The sequence below is a fragment of the Tachysurus vachellii genome, chromosome 11, assembly GCF_030014155.1.
Source record: "Tachysurus vachellii isolate PV-2020 chromosome 11, HZAU_Pvac_v1, whole genome shotgun sequence".
NCBI lineage: Eukaryota > Metazoa > Chordata > Actinopteri > Siluriformes > Bagridae > Tachysurus > Tachysurus vachellii.
Window position 1 is genome coordinate 10332086 of NC_083470.1, and position 12951 is coordinate 10345036.

The 12951-nt window shown below is 39.2% G+C and overlaps 1 protein-coding gene across 1 annotated transcript in view; it reads right to left on the reverse strand.

Moving 5' to 3' along the window:
- Positions 1 to 12951, reverse strand: part of agbl4 (AGBL carboxypeptidase 4) — a 282596-nt gene that overhangs the window by 244674 nt on the left and 24971 nt on the right. The gene's annotated exons all lie outside the window — the stretch shown is intronic.

A 12951-nucleotide genomic window follows, 5' to 3' on the forward strand; every position in this document is an offset into this window, starting at 1 on the left:
TTATTCAGGTGTCTTGGAGGGAGCGCAAAATGTCAAGTAAAAAATGTGGGGTATTTGAGAGCACTCGTAAATCAACAGCGACAGTGACATTAATAGATTAATTCCAGCTGTGGATGAGGAAAATCTCTGACAGTAAATAAGCCATTTAAATCACAGTGTGGGGCTGTGACCTCGGAGCACACCTGTATTTCTAAATTAGAAACGACATGTACTCTATGAGCCCTGCAGGCATGTCTGCTCAGTTTAATACTGTTTACCACACAAAACTTCTGGAATGGGAACACTGGACACATGCACAAGAAATAACAAGGTGACCTATGGTTACTTATTCATGAAATGCATTTAGCAATTTAAACATTTCCATCATCATCGAGATGGCTTTTGAATTACAAAGTTTTTGAACATGGCATTTAAAGAAAATATCATTTTTGTTCCAACTGATTGCATTGTGTGTGTGCAAGCTCTATCTGTTAACTCAGGAATCAGTCTGAGAGTGGCCCTAGCACTGGTAAAACTGTTAGGAATGGCAAATATAAATAGATACTGAGTCACTGAGTCATCCTTCCTAACACATGAGTCGTGTACTAGAGGCAGAGGACTATATCTTTCACAATGTATACAATATATAGCCTAAATTGCTTCAGAAATCCCTTCACATAGTAAGATGTTGCTGTTTTCTACTATACATTAGTGTTGTGAATTTTCTCTGAAGGAGAATGCCTCTTTCACAAGCATCTGTTCCTTCTCTCATTCTCAAAAAAATGCAGCTTGTCATTTTATTGTGAAACCAGAAAGCATAGACCCTCTGTTTTGCTAGGAGACTGTGCAAAGCACTGTGACTGTTTCAAAGTGTGAAGACTCAAGGATCCTTCTCAAAATAATTCAATAAACATCTCTTTAAAAAAGCTTGTACATTTTGGTAAACAACACCGCATATTAAATCCACATTTAACCAAAATTTTAAATTCAACCCATTTATTGGTCGATAATATATGTATTTATTGGTATACAGTACCATGTCTGCATGTCTCTGCTAATGACATAATATAGTTACTATAGAAACAATGAAAAAATCACCTTCTAGCCAATCGGATTCAAGAATTCACCTGCACTGTAGTTTCAGTCTGCTAAATTGAACAAGAAGTGTTTCCTGAGATTTGGTATTTACTGCATTATTATGCCCACTACACAAATGTTGAATTCCAGCAATAGTTCAATACATTGAAATTGTTACTGCACTTATTAGTCAGTGTACTACATAGCAACAGGCAACACTATCCAGCTGGGGCTTTTTTGGACTGAGCAAAAATGTTGGGCCATATTGTGTCTGAAATGTCAGTTATTCAATATTAATTTCTTGTTTAAAGAACTATTGTATAAAAGCAATATCAGAGTCACAATCGTGCTGTTGTAAAATATTAGCACGCCTGCGATTTGGCCGCGGAAGCCACAGACCGTGAAATTCTCTCTTTCTCATGTGATATTGATTAAATATAATCCAGGCTTTATATTAGTACATAGAGAGCAAAAAATGGATTAAAAAAAGAAAAGAAAAAAAAGGGGGGGTGGGTGTGGGGGTATGGTACACCAAAATCTTGGGAGGTGGGTGTGGGGGTATGGTACACCATGGTCACCTCGACTGTCAGTGAAACAGTAAAAGATAAAACAGTATCAGTGTCATGAGTGTCATGAGTATATAATTACAAAATACATTTCATCAAACTCCTGAATAGGTACAAGTTCTTTGTAGTCCTCAGTGTCACTGTGAGAATCCAGGGTATAAAACCATTCTTAATTACCCATTAGTCACAGGAAAGACATTCAGTCACCGCTCTGCCTGTGTTAATAGCACTCGCTCTGCTCAGTGATTAATTCAGCCTAACCTCTGTCCCATTAAACTCCGAAACTTTTCCCCAAACATCTCTCATGTTCTTTCCCACACGAAACATACCAGCCACTCCAACTAAGCAGAAGCATTTATTTAACACCAGTTTCAGCAGCTCTCCCTCAAGACTAACAGTCTGACAACACTGAAGGCCCATCATGTTTCAACATGGGTATAATAAAGCAGAGGTATTTCCACCAGGTGAATTTAATTAAAGATATTTATGTCAGACTCAGTGTATTGTACACACACACTCATTGGGAATATATAAGAGGATTTCATCAGGCATTGCTTTATGCACATTATATTTAACATCACAGATCACATACGGTGATCTGTAAAATAATAACTTAGGGCTTCGGGTTTAATTAAATCAGAGAACACACTTTATCTCTTTATGTTTATTTACCTCACGCTCAAAAGCGAACCAATATTTTCCGATTATTTATTTATTTATTTATTTATTTATTTATTTATTTATTTTGTAAGATTTTGCTTTTTCAAATGAAGCAATTCCAGGATGACACATGATTCAGGTCAAAGGACATAAACACCCACTCTATGCAGCATCTTCAATTCCAACATGAAAAATGATGGCGATCACAAGAGGTTATTAGTACTCATTTTAGGATCATGTTATTCTGCCATGTTCCTGCACATTGAGGTGAATGTTTACAGAAATCTGGGTTTTAATTTGCAGCGATGCTGTGTAATAAGCTCTTAATCAGGGTCCTTCAGGTGCTTTCTAACCAGGTTACATCTGGCAGATCATCAGCCTGCAGCTCCACATGCTCTCTGCTGTGTTTTGCTGATCAAATTCCCAACTAGTCTCCTGATGACAGCATCATTTGTTTTGCACAGAGTGCTGAAAAGCAGGTTTGTTTGCCACGGCGCAATGAAAAAGCATCTATTCTAAAGAAGTATTTCAACTGCGCTTAAATCTTCATTCACTGTCTTATTTAGTGCCAGTGTTTTCACTGACTGGTGGATCATCAATCTGTTTTAAATATAGATGTAGAAATGTATATAGATACAAGAGTTAGGCCTTATTATTTCACCTTAAGCTAACCGAACTGTATGAAACTCTGCAGCAGTGTTTGATTGCAGGTATTTATATTTCCTGTTCAGCTCAGAATTCTAATGAGAAGTTTTCGTTTCAGGTGACAAGTTTAAAAGGAGATGTGAGTTTATTTCCTCCCCAAAGAGAGAAAAGCTTCTACATCCATAAGACAAACACCAGCTGTTTACTGACAGCAAACAGTCTCTCTTTCCTGCCCAGGGTACCTCAGACAGCGCCAGGAGAGCAGAAGATTCGCCTGACTTCATTGTACACTGTGAAGTAGAGGGAGATTCACCTGACTTTGTTGTACACTGTGACTGGGACAGACATTTACTGGGTAGCTTCCATTAGATGAACTGCTAAAATTTTACAACAACCACTATAGGCCAAAACAAGAGCGAGAGTGAGCGAGCGAGCGAGCGAGCGAGAGAGAGAGAGAGAGAGAGAGAGAGAGAGAGAAAGAACTATTTTCTAATTCATAGTGATTCTTCTTTCAAAAAGTCTATATTTCAGTTCTGTCATGAATGATTCAAGAGATGCTCTGGGTGTCATTTGGGTTTTCCACACCAGTAAACATGCCTCTCTTCCAAAAGCAAAAAATAGATATTTGCATTCATTATGCCAGCCATAAACAAATCGGTGAAATATGGGACAGATGAATTACCTGTTAAATTAATTTGTACAATTAATCAGAATAAAGATCCAACATAAAGATGGCATAGTGAATTATCGTTATCAAAACAATTGTATATAGGTTCAGCCATGGGCACTGAACTTGACAAATGCCTTCTTTTAAATGAAGTATTGTACTAAATACTAAATTAAGTGTTTGTACTAAATTGTTTATGTGTGGTTATGGAATGTTAAAAGTCAGGCAGGTACAGGACATAAGTTTATAAAAGATGCATGGTCTATGAATATAAAATGTCAGTGGCTGCTGAGGTGTTCTAACTCTAAGTTCTAGTTCTGTTGGGGTCAGAGGTTTCGCTCTACACATCATGAGTAAGTGCAGATTTTTTTAACATCCTTCTTCTCTGTCACTGTACCAGCAGCCTTGAGCACCACAACACACACTGTCAGGTCCTGGCTCTGATTTATGGATCTGCACTATTCTGAGTGCCACCGACCCCCAGGTGCTGCTGGAAGATAACATCCGCGATGGACCAACGCCCATCATGGAAGGCAGCATTTATTCTTTCCTTGCTCATTCTCACACCCTGAGGGTGAATGTGACCGGGTGTTGGGTGTGTGTTTGTAGTGCACCAGTACATCATATGCCAGCACATTAAGAAGCAAACTTCTGCGAGATCGCCAGCACTATATAACAAGCTGCCAAAATAAATTAAGCTGCAGCTATAAATTTACTTGAAGGGTGAAACTTCCAGCTGAAACGAACTTCAGGATTATTATGGCTTGTCTAGCTGATACCTACCGATCACATAAGCTGTCTGTAAATGGCTTCCTTGATTATACTCACTCACTTTCAATGTCCAGTGTCAGTGCTTTATTTTGTTTTTTTGGCTATATTTATTATTGGATGGTCCAGTTGGAGCCAGAGCTTATCCTGGTAACTCTGGGCACAAGGCAGGACAATTTACCCTGGATAAAACCCACTCACGCTCTATTTCACACATATAGGCAATTTAGCATAGCCAATTCAACAACCTGCACGTTTGGACAGAGGGAAGAAACTAGAGAACCTGGACATGCACACAAATCCTGCACAGTAACCTAAGCTGAACTGGGGACCATGTGAGGGAGCAATTCCTGGAAGCTCTAAAATATAAATGAGGAATTTAAAACATCAATAAAATGAACCTGAATTGTATCTAGCTAGTCATTATCAACATTCAAGTTTGGCTGTCTGATTATACTACACTACTCTTTTCAGATAACTGATAAACTATGTAAACATGTAAGGGAAATAAATTATAACAGTTATTCTCTTCACATTACTAACTGCTTATATAAGCAAGCAACACAAAACAAAGATGAGATGGAGCATCAATGTTATAAAGAAATAGATGAACTAATAATCAGATACATAAATACCTTAATTCATATGCAGAGGTGGCATGATTGTTAAATCAGCCGTAGTTAATTAGCGCGTTGGTTGATTTCTTTCTCATCATCGGCCACGTTGTCAACAGTAGCCGTTAAAAACAACCATATTGGCTTTACTTAACCATATTAGCCATGAACACAGATTGACAGCATTTTCCTGCGCTGCCCCCACATCAAATAATACACAGCAAATGGCATTCAATACAGCCTCATACCCATGAAATTGGGAGATACAAAAACAATTTTGAAGTAATAAGTGGGAGCCGCTGAATGGAATGGAAATGCAAATGCAGGCACGGTCTCGAGTACATGTCTCAGACCGAAACAGTAAGCACTTGGCTTTATCCATAATATCCACAATCAGTGCATTATGCGTGTCATGCAAAGGCACAACATGTTTGCATTTTGTAATTTGTGCCTTTTCATAACTTCAATAAGGAACAAGAAGAGGCATAGCTAATGTGGAGTGAGGGCACAAACACTCAGAAGGTGCAAGCATAACAGCCATGATTTAGATCATCTAAATAAACACATCTTTTATGACAAATGAACAATGTCTAACATTGTGGTGTGGGAGACATTTTCCAATAAGATTCTAGTCATATCCAATCACAAAACGACAAAATAAGAAGCATGGGTTATTTAACAGCAAAATAATAAAGATGTGTGCATTTTATTACAAAGGAAGCAGCCATTCAGTGCAGTCTGGTACTGTATTTTCAATGACAATGTGATGCGTTGTTTTGTCTAAAACATGTTTATAAAAACATGTAACTGTGCATGCAACTATGCTTCTTTTGGAATTTGAAACTAAAAGCACCTGTGGATTAACTCGTCTTTGCTTGGTTTAGTTCCATGCAGCTTTGAGAACTGCTTAAGAATTGGCTCAGAGTCTGTGGACAGCAAATTACAGTTCACTCGAACAGCTGTGCATCTCTCCACCAAGCCCCAGCCATGTCTGCCACCCCCCATTGTAAATAAACACAGGAAAAACATCAAGAGAACAATTTGGAGAGTAATTAGAGCAGATGAACAAACGGCAGCAAGCAAGGGAGGGGGCTGTGTAGCTGATTAAACCAAGCACCCATACAGAAACAACATCAGTATCAAAGCGTTGGCCTGTGTTGTTCAGCATCTCCGCACCACTTAATAAAACACCACACACACAGACTCCCAGCATAATAAATCTGATCCTGATGGAAACCGCAGTGCTACTGTATAGGTGTACAGACCATGAAGAATTGCTACACAGACAACAGGTTACAGCAGAGACAAACAATGATATATAACAGATACCTCCTTTCTTTGTCTCATAGGTATAAAAGGTATCCTTCTCATAGGTATCCTTTCTTTGTCTCTACAGTGTTAGTTCGCAAACAGACACACCAATGCTGTTCAGTAACACAGCAGCTTGTGTAAAGGAGATGCATCAAGAATTGTTTTAGAATCAAATCGTAACCCCCTGAATGGTAATCAGCTTGAATCATTAGATCAGTGAAGACCCTAATAAAAGGCCTTATAAGCCACATGAAGGTAGGCTGCAGCACTCAGTGTTTCATGCAGATATAATCTGAAGCTTTGATACTGGCAGGTGAGCGTGTAAATGCCACCACCCAGTGTGTGTTCACAGTGGGTGTATATAGCTCGCTGTATGGAGTCCAGATGCACATGTCATATGTATGAACATGAGTCACTTTAACCATTTGAATTGCCTTAAAAAAAAAGGAAAAAGAAAAAAAAAAGTTTGTGTAGACGCTAGAACAGAGTGGCAAGAACATCCTACATTAGCCACATTAGCCATTTTACAGCTGCCCTGTAAATGGTACTGTCGTTTCATATGCTTGCAATCTGCTCGGTCTCTACAGAGCACTCAGCTTGTGTGGCTACATTAGCATTGGCTGGGGAAAAACAAAAACTGGAAGTCAGCTACTTTTATTCAAAGAAAATAATGCAGAATTATTGATTTAATCAGGGATATACCAAATATTCTGCCGTGAGAAAAAGTAATTACTTTTGGAGTAATCCGAATGTTGCGTTAGTAAGTCATCAGTCTTCTTGACCAATGACATATACAACATATTGCTTTTCCATAAAAGTAGTGTCATATCAATTGAATTATCATGACGATGAAGATGACATTAATGCAGAAATCCAGATAATACTAATAGACTGACACTTCGTTGCATTTCGTTGCCTTGTACTTGTACATGTGTAATGACAATAAAGTTGAATCTAATCTAATCTATTCTAATCTAATCTAACTTTTGTTCAATTCTAAATCCTTAATTTATACTTATACTTTAACATGTATTACAGTTAATAAGGTACATAGTGGAAAATATGCCCAAGCCCTATTTGATTCTACAAAGGTGTTGTAGTTCTTAGTAAATGCAGCAATAGTTATTGTAAAAACAGAGACCTGGATGACAGTGCCTTCAACTGAATGACAGGTAAAGTCCCCAAACTCCCTCACCAGAGTCCGACCTTCAGACGTGGCACAGCTGTTCTTTTGCTTTCACTGGCTGTGGAAATCCCCTTGTAACAGGAGGCTCCAGGGAGACAGCAAAGAGAGACACTAAAAGCCAAGCACATACAGACACAAGCAAAGGGGAAAACACCAGCTGCCAGGAGGCACACAATACAAGTAAAGGAGGTAAAAGTAACAGGAGCAGCAATTAAGTATCTGTTTTATTCATTTTGTTTTATTCTTTTCTTCAGTTATTTGCTAATAAACCTAGTTGAATCCCCCTGTTTGTGTGTGTGTCTGTGTGTGTGTGTGCACGTGTTTGTGTGTGTGTGTCTGTGTGTGTGCGCGTGTGTGTGCGCGTGTTTGTGTGTGTGTGTGTGTGTGTGTGTGTGTGTGCGCACGTGTTTGTGTGTGTTTGTGTGTGTGTGTGTGTGTACCTAGAATCATAAGCCACCTCAAGGGCAAATACAGACCATCTTACTGAACACACTGATCTCTGCTATACACTAGAGAACTGCAAGCTCCGGCAGCCCCACCCTGATTGAGGCCGTGTCCATTCTGTCCGCCGACGGCCTTAAATGTCAGTACACACAGTGGTTTTGTGTGTGTTTGTGAGTGTGTGTGCACTCTCACACTGGCCATGCTGATAAAAGGCCATTATGCAGCTTTGGAGAGGCGGTCTCAGAGGTCGGGCTGTGCCAAAGAGCTGATATTACACAGCACAATCTCTAGCAGCCTTCCCAGAACATAGCGCAAAAAAAAGCAAACCAGACACGCCCATTCCTGGAACCATCTCTCTCACTTACACACATACTTGCTCACACACATACACACACATTAACAAACCCTAATACTCGCTCTTTTGCTCTCTCTCCAACCCACCTACAGTACACACACACAGACACACACACACAGATACAGGCTCTCGCAAACTCTAGCCGACACCAGGAGAAAAATCAATATGCATCTCATCCATTACAGCAATCACGGACGGGCCGGGGAATTTTCACCCATCTCCTCCCATTTTACAGCTACAAAACACCCATTCCTTATCCGACACACTCGCAGGAGCTAAAAGCAAGCTTTGACTTCTTATTCAGAAACAGAGAATGGCTAAAAGGAACTTTAAAGACTTTCATTAGAAATGTTATGGAAGCCTAAATCAATTTATACCTAACAGAAAACTTATTTGGGTGTGTGTGTGTGTGTGTGTGTGTGTGTGTGTGTGTGTGTGTGTGTGTGTGTGTGTGTGTGAGTGTGTGTGTGATCTGAGTCTGAGTGAGTGAACATAGACTTGTTGCTATGCTATCATCACAGATATTTTATATAGCACCAAGTACATACTATATACAAAATGCTTACAGAGGTAAGTTTATTGCTTTCCTTTGAAACTAGATTACTGTTCTAGAAGGTGTACACAAGCCCTAATATGGCCAACTTTCCATTTTTCCATTTTTCATTCACATGTACAGTAGGATTAACAGCTTCTCGATCAGCTGAGCCTGTCGAGCCCACAATTGAACACTTTATAGCCTAAAATAGGGATCGCCATTGATATTTAGAACACCCCCTTCTTTTTACACACACACGCAAACACACGCACAGCACAACTTTGCAAAACATTACAGTATTTTATACATTTATTTTTATACATTATAATATGAGGTACAGTCTGGGTGCAGTATTCTGAAACAAAAAACACTAGCAATGTAACTGAATTTGGAATGAACAGATAATATGATCTAAACAAATACAATATTGATTGAATAGGAACTGCACTCTAGGTTTTATTTTGTATGGGGTTTCGATATAAATCTGAGATTAAAGGTGTGCATCAAGACCGATACTATGCTATTTATTTATTTTTACATTACTGCTAGTGAGTGATTACATGTGAAGCTCATATGACAAAGAAAGTGTCACTTTCATCATTATGAACATGCACCATTGCCCAATGCATTTACCAGGATCATTTATTCATTCTTAGTAAATGCCTGGTCAGAGTGTTTAGATTAAGTTTGTTTATTTATTTTGGGAAATAGAAATAACTAAATTTGTTAGAAGATATTACAATCGTATGAATAGAACAGGCATTACAAACAGTTCGCACATCTCCAGTTAAATTATGATATCAAACGCTGATGTAGCTGTAGCTGAGGAACTTTTGGAGCCAGAATTCAAACAATGCCAACAGAGCTAACATTTCTACCTGTCAGTTTAGGCAGTGCCCACTTCAGGTTTAAAGCCGAATAGAACTACAGCTCTCTACATTTAGTTGGAGCACTCTATGTGCATAACAGACGCTGATCTTTTTGTGGCAGAGACCACATTCTCTTTTGTACTGTTGATCGGGAACAATCCGTTAGCTCATGTATATGAAAAAGCGTAGGTAACACTCTCTTCCATGAGCTGCAGTTGGAAAAGATCCAGTAGTTTTGTGTCTCATAGGAAGTACTAGCCCTCAACCTACCACATTACTGACTGTCATGCAATACAGGGAACTTGCATGACGTGTCTGCATGTGTGTCTATAATATCCATGGACAGGAAACGCTATAATTTCCAGGTAAGGAATAAATGAAAAGGTCTTAGGTCTTAAAGTGTCTTAGTAAGGTTTGGGGCCATTAAAAGCCACCAGAACAACTTCAATGCGCCTTGGGTTCTAAATACATCCAGAACTGTTGTCAATGGATTTTTCCAAAATATATTCCGTTAATTAGTGTTTTGATGATGGTTACGGAGAGCACTATCTAATACGCCAGTCCAAAATAAACAGGTGTTGTACTGGGTTGAGATCTTATGACTCTGAAGACTATGTATATGATTGTTTTCATGCATACACAGTGGCTGTGGACATCCCACCAAGATGGAAATGTTTCATCACAGGATAAAGGTGATAAGTCAAAATAACTTTGTATACATTTGCAGTGATACTTGTCTCTAAATGGACTTGTGAACCCAAACCATGCCGGCAAAATTCCTCTTTCAGCATTACAGACCCCACTGGCTTTTCCTTTAACTTGTCCTATCTGTATATGTTTTTAACAAAATAAAAAAATTACAACAGTGTCATTCATTTTAATGCAACCACCGGCATTATCCCTGAGGGAGAGGTCCTTATGTTCCTGCTCATAAAATGTAAATCCTTATTCTCCTCTCTGAGCTGTGTTATTTTTTTCTTATAGCACAGGGGCAGTAAAACACATGGATCGTTACAGTCTCAAATGCACCTCTAAACAGTGGCAGAGCAATTAACCAAAAAGTGCAGAGGTTCTGAAACCTGTTTTTTTTTTTCTTCCTTTTGAGAGGAGGAGGGGGAGGAAGGGGTGGTGAGGTGGTGGCATCCATCTATCATAAAAATGTTATGCTGCAGCCAATTTCCACAAAGCTGCTAAGCTGATTGAGGCAGACCAAATCTGTTTCACCAGCTTACATCCCTTCAAAATGGTCATCTCAGTTCCAATATCACGGGCTTTTACTGTTTCCTATTCCCCTGTTCTTGGTGCAGAGTTGGGAGTTGGCAAGCTTAGGAGGATAAAACACTCAGACTCCCCTGCACTGGTCCTGATATCTCTATAGCGCAGAGCTTTTCACGTACACTCATGTGCACACACACACACACACACATGTACAGACATCTATTAACTTCCACGTGTTGTTATTTATCATATGCTTTTATTTTCTTGTCACAATATCACAAAATTGATCACAAATAAACATGTGCCTTAAGGATCACTAATATGTTTCTATATACACATTTATAGACATCCTTAACCATACAATCACTACCAGATAACTCAGGTTACCTTTCAACATAGATTAAATTCACAGTAGTGTTCATTTTAAAACGGAAATTGGAATGATAAAAGAGAGATTACAAAGTGGAACGTACAGGAGGGAGGGGAATGTAGTGGGCATCAACAAAGCTGCTCCAAATCTAATAGTGTAAATGTTTCCTTTTTTCCCACCTGTAGTCTATGTAGTGTGTGTTTGTGTTTTCTTGCCCCTTGTTGTTCTTTCCTTTTTTTGCCATAGCAGCAAATATCCTGTTGGAGGAGGATGCAGAAGCCTATCTGGCCTTAAAATCGATCAGGCTCCTAGCGAAGACCTCCCATTCATCTCTTGCCCATAAAATTTGATTAGCGCTGACTACAGCACTGCAGAGAGATGTTCCGATATAAAGCTAGGCTACAGGAGACAGCTATAGCATCCCGAGTGTTCATCTACTCCCTCCTTCCGTCGTGTTCTCTCCTTCATGCTTTGCCTCTATCCTTCTTACGACAGGTTCTTTCTTCAAGAAACCTGTAATCAGGATTTACAGATGCTTTGAGTAGAGAGAGAAAGTGAGTGAGACACATCCAACAACTCTCCTGTTGATCCTATTCTATGTTTGTGTTTGACTCTTAGCATTAATCAGGAATGGCAGAGCTGATGAGGCTCCAATCAGAATTAATAAAAGAAAACACAGTCCAACCAAGCCCAGCCCTGCCCAGCTCTATCCCTGACGGTCAGCCTCTATCACCAGATATCACTGTGGCATGTGACCACTGCTCCCCACCAATCGCAGCTCTCTGGGCTGGGCAGTGGATGTCGCCTGTCCTCACGGTGACAAAGATGTGAAAAAAGAGGAGAAAATAGAGTGCGACAGTCCTCAAGCTCTACTTCAAGGTTAAGTTTACCAACCTGATTGCTAAGCTGGACTTTGAACCAGACAGACGCAAAAAAAAAGAGGGATTGGCACGTTCTATTGGTGACTGACACAGAAGAAAGACGCACAGTATATTCAACAGCAAAGCAAAAAAAAAGATACAATATTGACTAGATTCATAATAGTCACTAATTATATCTGTATCTATATTATATTTTATGTGAATGTATTCATATTCAGAAGATGTATACTTAAACCGCTTAGTCTCAGATTGTGAGTCATATTGATGTGATTTTTTATGTAATTTATAATTCATCGAGATGTTTATTCAAGCACAAGCTCAAGATGACTTCTGCTAGAATATCTTTTGAGAATTCATGTCAGCATTTGGGCAGATAATAAATTTCATTAGGCCACAGACTGTCTGCCTTTGGCACCAAGGGGAGAGAGCAGGTCACACTAGTGCAGAGGTTTGACAATCTTTTGTCATATCATCAATATGGTAATGACAAGCAGACATCATCCGTTGTGTCATTTAAGCTTACATGACTTTCAAAACTTTTTTAAAATGCCATCAAAAGTGGCACAACATATTTAAATATTCTTCAGGAATGAGTGGAAACAGTTTGAAATGTCAATAAAGTGGCTTAGCTGCCTAAGTGAAAGTGTTATGTATTTTTGTTACGTGTGAGCAAGATGAAGATAGCAGGACCCTGGGATTTACAGGGATTTAAAGTGACACATGAAATCAAATTTCAGATATGAAGACAGGCACAGCAAGAGCTATTTATAGTCAGCACATGTGAGGTCACTGTCAGGTGAAATGAC